This window comes from Amblyomma mixtum, chromosome 2, assembly GCF_055824585.1.
Source record: "Amblyomma mixtum isolate Tamu chromosome 2, ASM5582458v1, whole genome shotgun sequence".
Lineage (NCBI taxonomy): Eukaryota > Metazoa > Arthropoda > Arachnida > Ixodida > Ixodidae > Amblyomma > Amblyomma mixtum.
This window is the reverse complement of record NC_143013.1, coordinates 173,726,356-173,742,324: the sequence shown is the minus strand read 5'-3', so window position 1 is coordinate 173,742,324 and position 15,969 is coordinate 173,726,356.

Here is a 15,969-nt window from a genome sequence, read left to right as displayed (position 1 = left end):
ACTTGCTCATCGAAACAATATTGCACGTGAAAGTGAGAACCATGGCCAATCTTGACTGGCGAAGGATTCGCGCACTTGGCTGGTTTTTCAAGGGCCGTTGCCACTACCTTTAATTTTTGCCCTGTTTTCTGGCTTATCTGAGCTCTATCCTTGATACAAATGAAATATTTCCAGTCTTGAGAGAGCGGTTTAGGTGGGCCTATAGTATTTTCCTTTAATAGCATTTTCCGAATTCACTTGGTTTATATGTGGCACAGGTGGGGTACATTAGCACTTCTTCCACTGCGCAGGACAGTGTGTGCCCAACTCTAGCGCAGGGAATATTCAGGCATGCTAGCTCAGCGCTCTGTGCCTTCACTTGACTGGTAGTGACAACCATGGGAGCTCTGGCAGATCATACCGGTTGTCCCAGATAACAGTAACCATGGTTTTAAAAAAAAAGACAGTACTCTAGGCAAGTGAAACCAATTGAGTACTGTTGAGAGTCTCATGTAGTACTTTAATTTACTGTGCTATCATTAGACGTCTCGCTGCATGAAAATTTGCTGTGGGCCTTCTGAGTGGAGTGTTGTGTGGGCGGGGTGAAGGAGTGCGAGAAAGGTGAGAGGAGCCACGCTGCAATGGCGCCCTAGCGGGAGTAACTAGCGCTCTCGTCAGAGCGAACAAAAGCGAGAGGGAAATGGCGAAAGGGAGAGGAGGTGTGCAGCAACAGCGCCCCAGGCAGAGCGCTAAATCGGAAAGACGCAAGGTACGTGGACATTCGAAGATAAGACTGAGCCATGAAAATTTAAATCGTGCTGCTGACTCGGGTGGCTGTTTCAAACACTGGGGGCTTGTGAGACCCAGGTTGCTTTTCCCTGGGTCCCGAAGGCTTTTGTAGCGAGAGCTACACTACGCTATACCCCGTCTAGCATTTTGCCGTGAGCCTGGGAGGCCCTCGCGAAACCAGAGAGGAGCAGCAGGTGCGCGGCGGTCCACGGAGATATGCGAGACCGGCGTCGTTTCCTTTCGTCCGAGCAAGGCATCGCGCAGAATGGGCAATGGCGTTCCACGGACTCCTTAACAACGTTTCAACATCTTGCCGCGTTTCACCGAATACTTCTTAAAGGGGCTGCGAAACACTGCTTGGGGGAATACCGGCTATACTTCAGGTGGGTTCTTTATGTCACACAGATGCTGACTTAAAAAGAATTACAGGAATCGATGCACAGGAACGGGAGTTATTCAGTGAAGAAATTTCAAAATACAAGCAAACAAAACGCTGCCCGCAACTCGATTTTGGCGGGGCTTCCCACTCCTATTTCGCTCTCCCAATGACGGCACCTGGCGCAACCAATCAAAACAGCCAGCCAGAGCACGTCGCGGAAGTTTGTACTCCATGGTTGCCTGCTCTCTGTAACTCGTTCTTGCTGAGACGGGCAGCGTCGTTTCCATGCCAGAGCGCCCCTGGTGGTGTATTTTTATCTTACTTTCTTTGCAGGGCTTTTATCTAAGACAAACAAGTTGTTTTTGTTGATCTAATATAAAACGCAGACAGGGGACAAAATGTGCCTCTATTTATTCACACAATTTGCAGTATATTTACTGTTTGTCCGATCATCAAGCTCGCCCATGGAGGAAGGAAAGCTCGCCCCAGGTGATGTCATATCCGCTGCTAAAAACCCGCCACTGTGTGGCGACACCATCAGAGCCATGAAGTTGTTTTTGGGAGGACATCAAAATATTAAAAAACGGAATATACGCGGCATTACCGACGCTAATAGCACCATTATAACTCACCGTATGCAATTAACAGGCAAAACAGTTAACTAAAATTGTGTTTCTGGGCCCCTTTAAATATATGTGACATTCACAAAAAGTATAGAGGCTATAATAGAAGGTTTGACTAGTGTCGTGAACGCGCGGGCGCAGTGGAAATGATTTGCAATGACGGCTCACAGATGGCGCTGCCGCTGGCAGGTGTGTTGTGCGCGCGCTCGGCAGCAATGCCGGGAAACGCGTTTCGCTGCGCGCATCTCGCTGTAACGGCTGTGATATTCGTCTGGCCAAAGCATAAAATATAATACGAGTGTCCATATGTTCTGCGGGGCATGCGGCATCGGTCAGAAGCGGTATTCTCAGCAAACCACTTTCGAAGCTACCCAAGCAACCACAGATATCCGTCGGACGTACGAGCTAGATCCGAACGTCCTTTGCCGAGATCGGACGTCCATCGGACGTACGAACACAATCCGATTTCGGATATCCGTATTCGTACATCCGCCGGACGTACGGACAGTGTCCACTTTTGTATATCCGCATGAGAGACGAGGTGGACGTCCGAAGGATGTAAGGTCGAGTATTTTCCCAGGCCATGAGTATGGACGTTTTTTATTTCACAGAAAATTCGAGTCTTCGTGTATGTATACTGTTTTATTTGCATCAGTTGGAGGGTTTGACGCGAAGACGTTTGTAAATTGGTACGATTCCACTCCTGCCTGCAGTGCAAGAGCCGCCAACGAGCTAAATTTATATAAGAGGAGAAGCAGGTGTTGCAGAATTTTGCAAGAACTCAATGACTAGTTTTATTTATAAAACTTCTCCAAATTAGAGGAGTTGCGCGACATGTCCACTGTTTTGCTAGCTAAACTTGCCATTGAAACCATTCGTACGCATCAAAACTCCCGTGCATTCTGCTATCACCATCATCATAGATGTCAGTTCGCGGTCAGACCAATCCAATCCATCAGTACGGCTCCGTAGCGCTGTTGTTGATATGTCGCGTAGTGTTGTCGCGCAGATCTTTATAGCTCTGTTATTATAATGTGTGGCTTTGTTCGGTCTGCGGACGAAAGTTGTATGTAACTTAAGCAATTCGAAAGATACGGGAAGCGCCTGAAGCTCTTCTGGAACACCGCAATCCCGTACTGCGTCGACCTTGGTGTAAAGAAGGTCTAGTGCACATGTGATTGCCTACGAAGGTATGTATCCAGTACACTTCTTGGAACTTTGCTTCTAGGACAATGCAGCATGCTCATATAACATTCGTTCACAGGACAGTGGGAGCAGTAAGCGCGAGGAGATGGCTTCCCCAAGTGTGTGCTGTTCTCACACTTTCGGGAGCTGCGGGAGCCCTCAACTCGCGCGACTAATTCCCACTCCTCTTCAAAGTTGCGGGACGGAGTGTTTTCGCATCTTGTTAATTTTTAAGGCATCGCTATGTTCACTGTGCCTATATAAAGAGTGACAACGCGCGAAAGGCAGACCATAGGAAGCACGTGAGGTCGCAGTGGTTCGCAACGGAAGCTTTGCGGCTTTCTGTGCACAGTCGCGTACAGTGCTGCGCAGGTTAGTGCCCTAAGGCCCATGAAAATAAATAAAGAACAGATACATTGTCAAATATGGTGTGGAAAAGTGAGAGCTGTTATTGCCTTTGAGGTGTTAAAGTGCATTGTCTGTTATACTTGCAGCATTAAACACTTCTGTTAATTGGTTCCAATGTTTTTACTTGGGCTACTGCATTGTGCCATTTGTTTCACATGACTGATGTTTGCCGCGTTCTTTTTTATTTCAGAAATCCTGTGGGTGGGAAGATTACGGATGTGTATCCCAAGCTTGCCACATTTGAAGAGTCACATTTAAGAAATTATCCGAATGTAACCCATTGCTCTGCTGACGTATCATCAACCACAATAAAATATGCGTGCTATGCATCAATTTGTTTTTGGTTTTATTGCATTGCGCGGAGTGAAAAAAGCACACATGCACCATATATGCGAATATTCGAGAAAGATCCGCCAATGGATGTACTCAACTGGACGTCCGTCGGCTGGCGAACCGTATACCTTTGGCCACCTTTTGGACGGCCGACGGACGTCTACCGGCTGTTTGCGGATGTTCAGCGGACGTACAGAACATCCGAAATAGACCTCTGTCGGCCGTCCGAAGGATATCTGTGGTTGCTTGGGTACTTCTTCAGGTGGACACAGCCTGTTGAAGCCGCGAGCAGTTATATTTTTGCTCTTCTATGCTTTGGTTGACCCATTTTCGCGGAAAAAGGAATAAAGAAAAGGTGTGCAGCAAGACAGCGACGAAGGGAAAGGAACGAGCACAACACGACATGCGCAAAAACAAGAAAGGCTCGTTATCCAAGAGTTTGAGCTTGCCTCGTATAGCGACCGAGCGAAATTACGGCCTCACGTGTGGAAGGCACCACTCGCGGATGGTCGTTACAGCCCCGAATACATTAATATAATCACATAAATAAGGGAACAGAACACATTAACGGAATTTTTGTTTACAGGAACATTTCACTGACGCAGTTTCATTGGCACCGCCTCGAGCAGCGTTTGCTTCCCGCTATTGGACGCCTTATCTTTGCTCATTGCCTTAGTAAAAAATGCTACCTTGTCAATACATAGAACTTATTCATATCCCTTGTAAGAGCGCGGGAGTGTTCGCTGGAGCCAATTTCTTGGAGTTCACGTACGCCCTTGTAGAAAATGTAAAAAAGACATCATGCTACTTGTTTCTGCTGAAAAAGGCAGTGAATGCATTTTCTAGTGCAGTTTTATTAGCACTTCAATGCGCTTTGAAGCGTTCACCAAACCTCCATGGTCATCCTGCCTCGTCAGTGAGGCATTCGCATTTTCATCAGCCTCTAGGGGCAAGATAGCCAAGATGCACATGCGAAGGGGCACGGGAATATTTTCAGTGATTTCCTGACAACGCAGCCAGCGACATATAAAAAGTGAGTCGGCAGTCGCTTTTCTTTTCTACGCCGCCTTTATGGTCAAACATGCTGTCCTGCTCTAGCAGCACTGCTGAAGCATGTGCGAGGTTTCCCTCGTCCAAGAGATCATCGATTAGGCTCGTTATCTGTGCCACTTTTTCTTTCCTTACATCAAGAGAACTCAGAACCTCAGCTGGTGAATTTCCATTCCTTGGCGACCTTGCCAAGTTGTAGAAGGCAAGGTTATTTACTATAAGCAAAAATTGTTCTGGAGAGGTGGTCATTGCAGCCGAATGATTGTCTTACAATTCCAAATAAATTCTCGAATTTGTCGTGGATCAAATTGGCTGTCAGGAGATATTTGTATTTTATAGTGATGACGCGTCACATAAATCATAAGTGACAGTGTGCTTTTCAGCGTCACACGAAGTCCGAGGGCAGTCCCTGCACTGAGAAATCCATCGCCGTGCTGAGCGGCGTACCGTTCCCATTCATTCAAAAAAGCTAAAAATTCTTCAGAAAGCTCGCACTTGCTTACTCTGGGCGAAGCCCTTTGGAGGGCACCCTTGATGCCATGACAAATATGAAGCGTTCCATGAGCTTCACCAATCCTTCTGTTGGCTCAGTAGTACGGAAAATTTTGTCGAGCTTATCCTTGTAAAAAAAAAGTCCTTTCAAAACCTCATCGCTGAACTGCTTGAAGGCTAGGTAGACACGCATTTTATCAAATGCGTTGTCATGCGTTGCGCACAAACATGCCAGGCAATCAGAAACGAAGTGAGCGAAGCGGAAACAAACGAGAAAGACTCGACGAGCGACACGAGGAGCTGCGGCGGCGGCATCGGTCTTCTCGGCTCGCCTAACTCGCCTGCCGCGAACAGCGCCACCTACGCTAGCATCGAAACAGGTTTCGGCGCGGCGGCTGGCGAGGGCGCCTGCTCACGACACTAGTCAAAACATCTAGCCTCTATACAAAAAGCTCGGCAACATATGCGGAACCATGGGAGGAACTGGCTACATATATCCTGCCATAGCTGAGCCAAGCCACTGCCAATTTTTGTGCTGCGCCGCGGTGGGCAGGTGGCAACTACTTTGAATTTGGCAACGGTGGTCAGTTTGTTCACAAGTCACCACCTCCCACAGTGTGATAGCGTCACGAGGTCACGTGACCTCTTGACCAGTCGGGGAATTTCGAGGTGCTCTCTGATTGGTCAGTGGAGGACCCCGATAAAGTCATCATGAAACTGATTAATCAGAAAATTTCGTTACGGAGAAGTTGGTAATTTTTTGTGAGACGAAAGCTATGTGTGCTATCGCATTAAGAGGATTTCATAGCAGAGCTATCATATTCTCAAGCCCAAGACGAAGGGGATGCTGGTGAACTGATGTACCATGGAAGGGGGCTCTCGGTTGTCATGCTGATGGGAGCTTTGAGTGAAACAAGGGTCGCATGGGCGTATGATCGCGTGCGCGTGTGCAGTTGTAAAGCTACATAAACCCCATAAACCAAACCAGACCTTCAGTCCAGGGGTGTATTCCCAAGCGGAAAACGGTTTCCAACAAGACTCATTCGGCTTGAGTCATTCATCAGCCGCAGGTTTCTGTGCTTTGACCGCCGCAGGTCGACGAGATATACGAGCACCAACGTTTGCAAGGAAACCATTATGAGAACCGTTGTATCAAATGGTGTCCTTCCTCCATGGGTGTCTGTGACCCGCTGTGCCTTGCCTGTGGCCCGCTACTCCACGATTCCTTCTTTTACAGCTACAGATCTCTTAAAGGGACCCTGAAATGGTTTCTTCAATCATATTTTATTGCAACAACTCTGTAGAGGTGGTCTCTGCGAGTATTCTAGTCTGATTCAGAAAGCTGCGCGTAGAACCAATAATTTACAAACAGTTTTTCAAACTTGCCGCTCACAGCCGATTGAGGCGACACCTCACCACGCGTTTTTACCCGCCCCTACCACATGACGTAAACTGGGCAGCCTTGGCCATGGATGGACTGGGCGACCCTTCTCATTGGCTCTGCCATATGACGTCACGCGCAATTTTTGCAATATTTCATTTGAAACTGAGCACCGATGCTCCTTGAAATACTATTTTATTGATTGCTTATTATTTTTTAAAACATACGTATACAGAGGTAAGAATCCAGCGCATTTCTTGAAATTAATGTGGTACTTCCGGTAAAGAAGGAAATCCGTCTGCTAACAAAAGCATGTGTTCTCGTCAAATCTTGGCGACCGCCTTTGCGAGTTTCTTAGCTGCGCCGACGAGTCGCTGCTATAGTGTACTAGAATTATATATATCGCTGCTGTCGTCGCCCTGTGGGTCTCGGAATGGCGTGTACCAAAAGGCTCGAAGCCCATCTCAGCGGTGGCTGCACGCAGCCGCGCTTCGAGCTCTAGATACATGCCATTCGACCAGCAATCAGGAGACACATGTGCGAAAACTTGGACGGCGCGCCGCACCGATCGTCATCAGAAAGACTGCCAGCTATACTCGTGCAGCAACAAAGCATGCCTGCTTATGTTGGGAGCTTTCGGCAACGGCACCGCTCGCGGGCTCTCCGAGCGACGAGCTCTGCTGCTGCCTGGCTGTCGTGGTCGTCGCTAGGCCTATAGCTCGTTTGGCGTCGAAGCCGCAGCGGCCGGCGCTTCGGAAGTTGCCTGAGCTATAATAAAAGGCTTACTCTACACATCACTTTACAGTCAACAGCATCATCTCACAATAAAGTAATAGTATGGTCACTTTCCGCGACGCCTTCAGCCGCGATGCGAGCGGGAGCCAGGCGAGCCGGACCCCAACGTCAGGCCAGCGGCAGCTGCAAGGCGGTTGTGGCCAGAAATTTGCTCGTATCACAGTTGTTACCTTTACCAGCAGCTCAGTATTGGTCAGCGATCCTCAAAAATGACACATTTTTCACATTTTTTGGCCTAGGGTTTATTATTTACGTCAAGAACACTCTTTAGCTAATTTTTTATGACGCCGGCAGACCTGATCCAGGCCGGTCGGCCGGCCGGCATGCTCGGCGTACTTGACGTTCACACAAGGAAATACAAAACAGCCATTATATTAGAGATGATGCTTCCTAGATTCGAGCAACGACAACATGTCTGTTCAAAAGTGGATCTTTCGGCAACGACACCGACTGCGGCAACGCCGGGCGACGAACTGCGCGCTGGTCCCAGGCTGCCCTAGTCGTCGCTAGGCCCAATGGTTTCGCATCGCTGACGGCGCTTCGGAAGTCGCTTGCGCTATATCAAAAGGCCTACTCTTCACATCGCTTTACTGCGAACTCGTCCCATAATAGAATATATATTCGATTTCCACGACGCCTTCAGCAACGGAGCTAGCAGGCGGCAGGCGAAGCGCCGCAGCAGCGCCAAAGCGGCTATGGGATGAAATTAGCTAGTATCGCATTCATCACTTTTACGATCAGCTCGGTAGTGGCCAACGACCGTCAGAAGTGATGCATTTTTGACATGCATCTATCCCAGGGCTTGCTATAAACGCGAACAAACAATACTAGCGCGTTTTTCACTCGCCGGTGGCCGGTATCAAGGCTGGCAGGCCGGCCCGGCGTGGCTCGGCCCCGAGCGCCCTGAGGAGCGCGCTGTATACGTCATCACGACGCTGCCGCTCTCAGTGCTCGCTTTGGCTCCCGCTTCCCGTCGTTGCGTCTGCCGCGCGCGGCTCGTCGTTGACATCTAGCAAATTGCACGCAGGCGACGAGCTGCGATCGGACGTTGCGACGCCGTTCGCAACAGCGCACCGCAGTGAATCGCACTCACTTTCGCACATATGTCTACGACCACCGGAAGTAAACAAGCAGAGCGCCTTTGCTTGACGTATGCATGGGCGGAGCATCGGCCCGTCTTTTCTTTTTTTTTTTTTCGGAGCGAGCCCCGCGTGTATGAGTTGTGGGTGGTATGTGGGGGAGAGGAGGAACATCATTTTTAATCGGCGATATCTTCTGTGTTGATGGAGTTCGCTTAACAATTTTTGCGGTGCGGCGACAAGTGATGGAATACCGATCTCTCGTGGGCTTTTGCTAACCTTGGCAAAGAGCTTTTCAGGGTCCCTTTAAATAATTAAAGAACACTGAGGACAACGTTGACTATCAATTTTTTTTTAGTAAAATCCTATATATATAGTTCGGCATTTTGTGGCTTTGTTCGACTTGTCCGGCAGCGAAACGTGAATTTATTCCTGAGAGATTTGGATTCGAAGTTGAAAATTTTTTCCCGCCGCTATGATTCAAACTCGGGACTCCCTGAAGACGAAATAGAAAAAAAGTGACGTAAAGCGGCGGAAACAGAAACGAGGACTCCGCCACGTTGCTGGAGCACAGCGCTGCGCTCCCGCCTAGCAGCAGCCAAAATTAAAGTAGTATAGACACCTCAATATTGGGCGCGCGTTTTTTTATGAGTAATGAGGCGTAAGGCATTATTATGCACGGATTACCAGGTGGCATCCTCCTACGACCGCTAAATAGTTTATAATCGAATTTTTCTCGTGCTGTTTCGGTTTCGGCTTCAACAGTTGAACGATGGCTACGACCAATTGGGCTACGACGTCAGAGGGAGGCATGGAGGAAAGAAGGAAAAGTGCATTATAATCGGTGCTTCTACATACGGTGCCGTTCCGGCTCTTTAGGAAGGCTGGCTTGAGCACTGTAGTGAATTCAAACGATGAAGCTGCGATTATATCGCAGTTTTTTCATGCCTCAAGTGACCTACAACCTTTCTAAACCTAAACAGCAGGACAGAAAAATTCATTTATAAATTATTTAGCGGTTGCAGTGAATACCACACGGTCATTGAGTAGTGTCTTCCGCATCATTATAGAGGAGAGAACATGCCACCACAATTAGGTGTCTATAATCCTTAAACACTACTGCCGGCCGGACAAAGGCCTCTATCAGCTGTTGTCGCTTCGTTTACTTTTGCGCCAACGTTACGATGGATCCCGCTTCCCACAAAAAGTTATCGCAAAGAATTGCGGCCTACACTCGGCGACCTCAACCTCACACAGCGTGTGGTGCTTTTGAGGGCTGAGGCGTCACTGTCACCGCGGCGAGCCACTATAGTCACGACTGACCCTGTAGCAACTGGTACGAGCTGGCATATCTAAATTTTGTAATAATAGCCCTCGTTGGGCTGGTCGTGCCGACCAGCAGTACGTTGACGAAGCGAACACGTTGAGCGGTGCGTTTGCGGTACGTGGAGGCGCGTTGGACATACACAACTCTTCTTCCTTGTCGCAGTTGCGTGCCGTTGCACGAATTTCGTCCGAGGAGCACTTAGGCACTTGAAGGTCCTCTGCAGCTCCGCCTTTGTAAATCGAGGCGTATGACGAAGCCATGCGGGCACACGGAACGCAGAGCCGCGAAGCACCCCAAAACATACCGAAACTCAGTTGGCCGCATGCTGCGCCGTCAATTACAGGTTTTCTTTGACTTCCAACATTCAGGGTGTCTTTTTTCCGTATTCCTCGTATGATAAAAGTGCACTAGTGGTTTCAAAACAAAACTTATGTAATTCAATATCGATCAAACACGTAACCTTCATGCACCTTTGTCAGCGTCGCGGAGATCTGCCGCTTCATTTCTCCTATTTCATCATCACGCTTGTACTTGCGAGATTGGCCTGTGGCGGCGATACCCGTATTTTAGTTCTTGCTCATTTCTGCCTTACAACAGCTTTGTTTTGATAAAGAGTGGTGTTTTTGAATTTAGGAAGTGGTATTCTATCGATACAAGCCAACTTCAATTTCTCCTCAGTGTCCCATTAAAGACCCGTTATCTGGGCTTAGCGTCGTAGTGGCAGCAGCCGGCGTAACCGGAGAACCACAGGGAAGGAGGAGAAAGAGGACGGTATGGTTAGAGAGAGGGGGAATACGCAACTGGAAGTGACTACTCGGCAGATTAGGGTGCCTCGATGGCGCGCGGACATCAAGGCACACTACTGCAGACACCCCAATCGCGCCGTCAGGGAGGGGTGAAGGAGCAGTTAAAGAAAGAGATGCCGTAGAGGATGGCAAATTCGGCCACCTGGGGATCTCTTGACATCGCGCAGCATATGAGAGCCTTTTTTCGTATCGCTTTCATCGAAATTGTGCCGCTGCGGCCGGGATTGAACCCGGGTCCTCCGGCTCAGTGAATGAGCTCGCTAATCACTGAGCACGTTCCGTCTGGGGTGACTTGTGAAACGCGCCTACCAGAGGAGAGGCTCAGCGGCGCTTCGCGCACCTTGAGCGGTGGACTTGGGAGGAGACTGCTACTCGAAGAACGAATTGCGCGGAGAACTAAAAGTGCTTTATACCTACACACATATGCACGTGGCTCTCGAATATGTATCGCGAAATGAAATCGCCGTAACAGTTGTCGCTGAATCTTGCGTTGCACAGTGGTAACCGTCCTACTAGTCCTCGTTCCGGATAACTAAAAGCCATAAATAATTCCTTGACGTCCGATCGTTTCTGTCAGCATCGATAAACTCTCGAAAAAAGATCTAAAGGGAGTTTTGGTTGACGAGAGATCTTCACATTATCCGCTTAGGTTTTCTTTTCGTTTAAAGTTTTCTTGTTTGCTTTTCCTTACTTTTGCACTTCTTTTTAGTTTTTAAGCGTGTGATGTTTTAAGCTGCCGTCCTTTGCAAACTCAGGCGAACATCTCACGGGAACCGCGGCGGACCGGAGGGAGAACATGACGCCGAACCTTAGAGGGTCCCTAAATAGGGTGCTTGAGAGTATGGGCCACCGAGCGTTCATGCCACACTTGAACACATACTCTGCGAGTGTAAGGCAAAACTCACAGGTGTCACTCCCGAAACCCTCGCGTAGAGGTGTGTACAGGAAACGCGAGGTACAGGAAGCATTGGGGGGGGGGGGGGGGGGGGATGAAGTAGACGAGAAAGGAAAAAGAGAATCGGTGACAACTGGAGAAGGCGATCCCCTAACGTAGATGCAGGCGTTCGGAAGGAGGGAACGACAGAAAATAAAAAGGGGGGGGGGGGGGGGGATTCTTTTCGCCACCGCCTCATGGCTTTCTTAAGACAGGGGAGTGACACCCGCGCGGTGTCGCTCGTTACCGCATTCCGGTGACAAGCGTGAAGCGCTTCACAACTGCGCAACGAGAATGCAACATTTCAAGAGAAACTGGCAGGGAAGGGGGTCAGCAGGAATTCCAACACATATCTCATGACAAATGACAGTTTTTGCTTCAGGAAAATAAATTACATATTACCACGTTTACGAACAAACTATGGATTACAAAATATGAAATATCTTATTCCTAACGCTTTAAACAAGAACGCGGTGTTAGCTGAAGCTATCAACAATCCTTCTATTAATACACTGAAAAGATTTTTGCGCGAAATTTTCATTGTGTGGTTGTAGTTCGGTTCACGGTTTTTGTGAATTTCTATAATCTGTACTTTCTTTTCGAGTGACTGCTTTTGAGTGGAATGGACTATATTTGATTTATGTTCATCATACTTATTTGTTGTACATTATTGATTATAAGTGTCTCCCCTGATGGATTCTGTATTTTTCTGATGGTTTCTGCCCAGGGTTTTGCTAAAACAGTTTTTATTTTGTTTAAATATTGGCACGAGTGTTGTGCACAATTTCAAACATCGTGTTAAATTGTTTTCGCTCAAAGTGCTTTGTTCGTTTTTCTTCGTTAGTTTATGACTTGTTTATTCGGAGTGCAACCAACTTTGTTATGGGGTCAGGGGACCCAGCCAGGTATAGGTTTTGTACCTTTTGTTCCCGGCCCTTAATTTTCTGTACTGAGAACTAAAATATTAATAAACTCAAACTCAACATCTCAGAAAAAAAAAAGAAAAAGAAGAGAAAAACGCTATTGCACAAGACTTTGCAAAATGCCATTCAGAGAAGGGTGGTGGCAGCACAACAGAATACAAAATAGGACATCAGCAAAAATCGCGTTTATAATCAATCCTTACAGAGCACTCTGTACACACAAAAAAGAGAAAAAAAAGAGAGAGAAAAGGCTAACAAGAAAGCCAACACTAGAAACGAACTGCAGTGAATCGCAAGTACAATGTATCGTAAGACAAATTGAACTGCAGGACTATTCAGGGTTAAACAAATGTAATTTCCACTGCGCGTGAGCGCGCGCAGAATAGCATGGCAGTTCATCAATGTATGAAAAGAAGAGGGACAAAAAGAGGGCAAAAAAAGGGGCGAAGATGCGGCTTGACAATACAATACAATGCTTGACAATACATTATAAAAATAAAACTAAAAATAAAAAGGGGCGGAAACAACAGAACAATAAATGAGTGACAATACAAATGACATGGAAAAAAGAAGAAACAACGTCGGAAGCAATGCTTGCTATGTTTTCTGCCGCCCGTTCTGTCAGACTCTGCCGTCAACATGTCTTGGATAATTATTGGTTACTCTACTGGGGGTGTGAGCATGATAGCCGGCCTACATCTCTCGCGGTCATAATGTGTTTTGAGCCCCGATTGGACTACAATAGCTGTAAAGTTATCGAATGGATGCCCAAGGTTCTTTATGTGCTTAGAAAGTTGGAGATTTGGCTGTGTCCGCAAATGGGATCTGTGATTGTTGATGCGCATCCTGAACGGTGTAACTGTTAGTTTCACGTACTGAGCTTTACAAGGGCCACATTCCGGGAGGTAGACAACATTAGCGTTGTCGCATGAGAAGTTGTCTTTTATCTGGAATGAGAAGGATGACGCTGTGCTTTTTGCACTATAGTTGTTGCCATCATCGGACAGAGTTTACGCCTAGGTTTACTTCATGGCGCAGATCCCCTGAAGCTACGGTTGCAGATTGTAGACGATGTTATTATTTCACGGATGTTCTTTGCACGCCTATACACAACGCGTGGGTGAGCAAGGATGTCTTCTTTCATCCTTTCACTCTGTATAAGGATGTTGCGGTGTTTCATAAGAAATGCACTAACAGACTGATCCCGAATGTGTAAGGACGAGATTGACTTGAGAGTCCTGGCGTGGTTGCTTTTTGCCATTTATGAGTTCGCGCCGGTCATGCTTTGAAGCTTTCTTGATTGAATCGTCGATGACTGACAACGGGTGTTCTTTCGTGCTTGGTCTGCCTGGAGTTACTCACAGTTTGATTCAAAGTCGCTTTCTTTTGAGCAAATCCTACGGAAACGTAGAGACTGACTGTAAGCGATGGAGGTTTTGCGGTGTCGGGACTGCTCTGGAAGTGTAAGTACTGGTGTCGGTCTGTGGCCTTTCTGTAAACTGTTGTCTACAGGAACAACAGTCTTTCCACACACGCGCGCGCACGCACGCACGCACGCGCACGCACACGCACACGCACACACACACACACACACACACACACACACACACACACACACACACACACACACACACACACACACACACACACACACACACACACACACACACACACACACACACACACACACACACACACACACACACACACACACACACACACACACACACACACACACACACACACACACTCACACTCACACGTATCTGCTTATGCTGTTCCGAAATGCGCCGCCCGGAGAGGGGCTCGGCAGTGGCGCCGCCGCGCATTGGAACGACATACTGAAGAAGTGTTCCATCGTAAAAGCGATTTATATGTGTGGAAAATAAACAGTGGTTCATATATAACTTTACGTATTGTTACGTGGCGGCACAATACATGATGACAGATGGCTATGAGATGATTTAGCGGCTGCATGCTGGCCTAGCGCGTGCGCTTCGCCAACGCCACTGGCTGCTTCGTAGCCGGTCCTAGTCCGAAGCGATATATTATGAACTAAGAGAACGTCTTGCTGGGCTAGTTGGTAATTCATTGTAAAACTAAATGCGCCAAAAACCGCACACACACACGACAAGAGAACTTTGGCGCTCTGTCCCGTTCTCTTGTTGTGTGTGTGTGGTTTTTGGCGCTTTTACTTTTACAACGATATATTATGCATGTCTTCCTCTATATATCGGAAAATCCTAATACTTCGTCAGCTACGCTAAAAATGCGCATTACCGAGTGTCGTTTTTAGCTTTTCTTCAGTTCCTGTTGGTTTTTTTCTCCCTGCGGGGCACTTGCTCTGTCACAACGTTGATCTGTGCCTCTGGAGTTCGCAGACGCGTGAGGCTGACTACTGTCGATCGGCGCAATTGACACGAATATAAAGTGAATATTCTTATACCAGTTGGCGCTGTAAATAAGCAGCGTACTCGCGGCGAGTGAAATCAGAGAATGCTCTAGGCACAAGCCATCCTGACAATGGGTTCCGGTGCGTCTGTGGATATGCATATGCGTGCGTGATCTTGCCACTGACGCTGCTGATGCCGACGAAATAATCTGCACGTGAGCACTGCGGGAGAGCGTGGGCCTCCACTTTCGTATCCTGATTCTGCTACGTGACGCATGAGCTTGCAGTCTTAATGGTTTTAACGCGATAGCGTCTAAAGGCTGGTTCACACGCAAGCGACTGAGCGATTTGAGCGGTTTTGCGGCTCGTCGCAGCTAAACATTTCAAACTTGTTGGAACCTCGCCGCTCGAGCCGCCACGACAGCTCAAAGCAGGTTTTTGAGCCGCGGCGGCAGGATTCGCTAACATTCAAGTTCGCTTGCATGTGAAAAAGGCTTCCGGTCTGCAGAAAGTCCGTCGCCGTCGTCGTTTGAGCGAAAAATTCCCAGAGAAGCAACCAGGTGGGGCACCTGGGTCACGTGACCTTGTGGCGCCAGTACAACCTGCCCACCGGATTGTGAGCAAACTGGCCGCATGTGTCAGTTGATGATTGGCCGCTCGGGAAGATCAACCTGGGTCGGACAAGCCCCACCGGGGGCAGCACCTGCCATCGCAGGGCAGTGCAGGGCAGGACAGGACAACAGCTCCAGCATTCCCACAGGAGCGGTATATGTTGCTCTCAGGGTGTGACGTCGATAATGACCAATTCCACATATGTTGGCATTAAATAACCATTACGCTCTCACGCAATACCTTTGAGGCGGAGCTTGAGTGTTCCGTCCAATTTTTTAGCAGGATCTCTTAAAGGACTATAGACAAAAGTTTTGCTCACGTATTTGCCTATTTCAAATGATGCGTTGGACATCATTATGCATGAACCACCGGGTGATATTCTCCTGCGACCGTTAAATTATTAATGACTGAAATTCTTCTTGATGCTGTTTCAGTCAACCGAACGATGACTAACGTGCAGTTGGACTAAGGGCACCATGAGG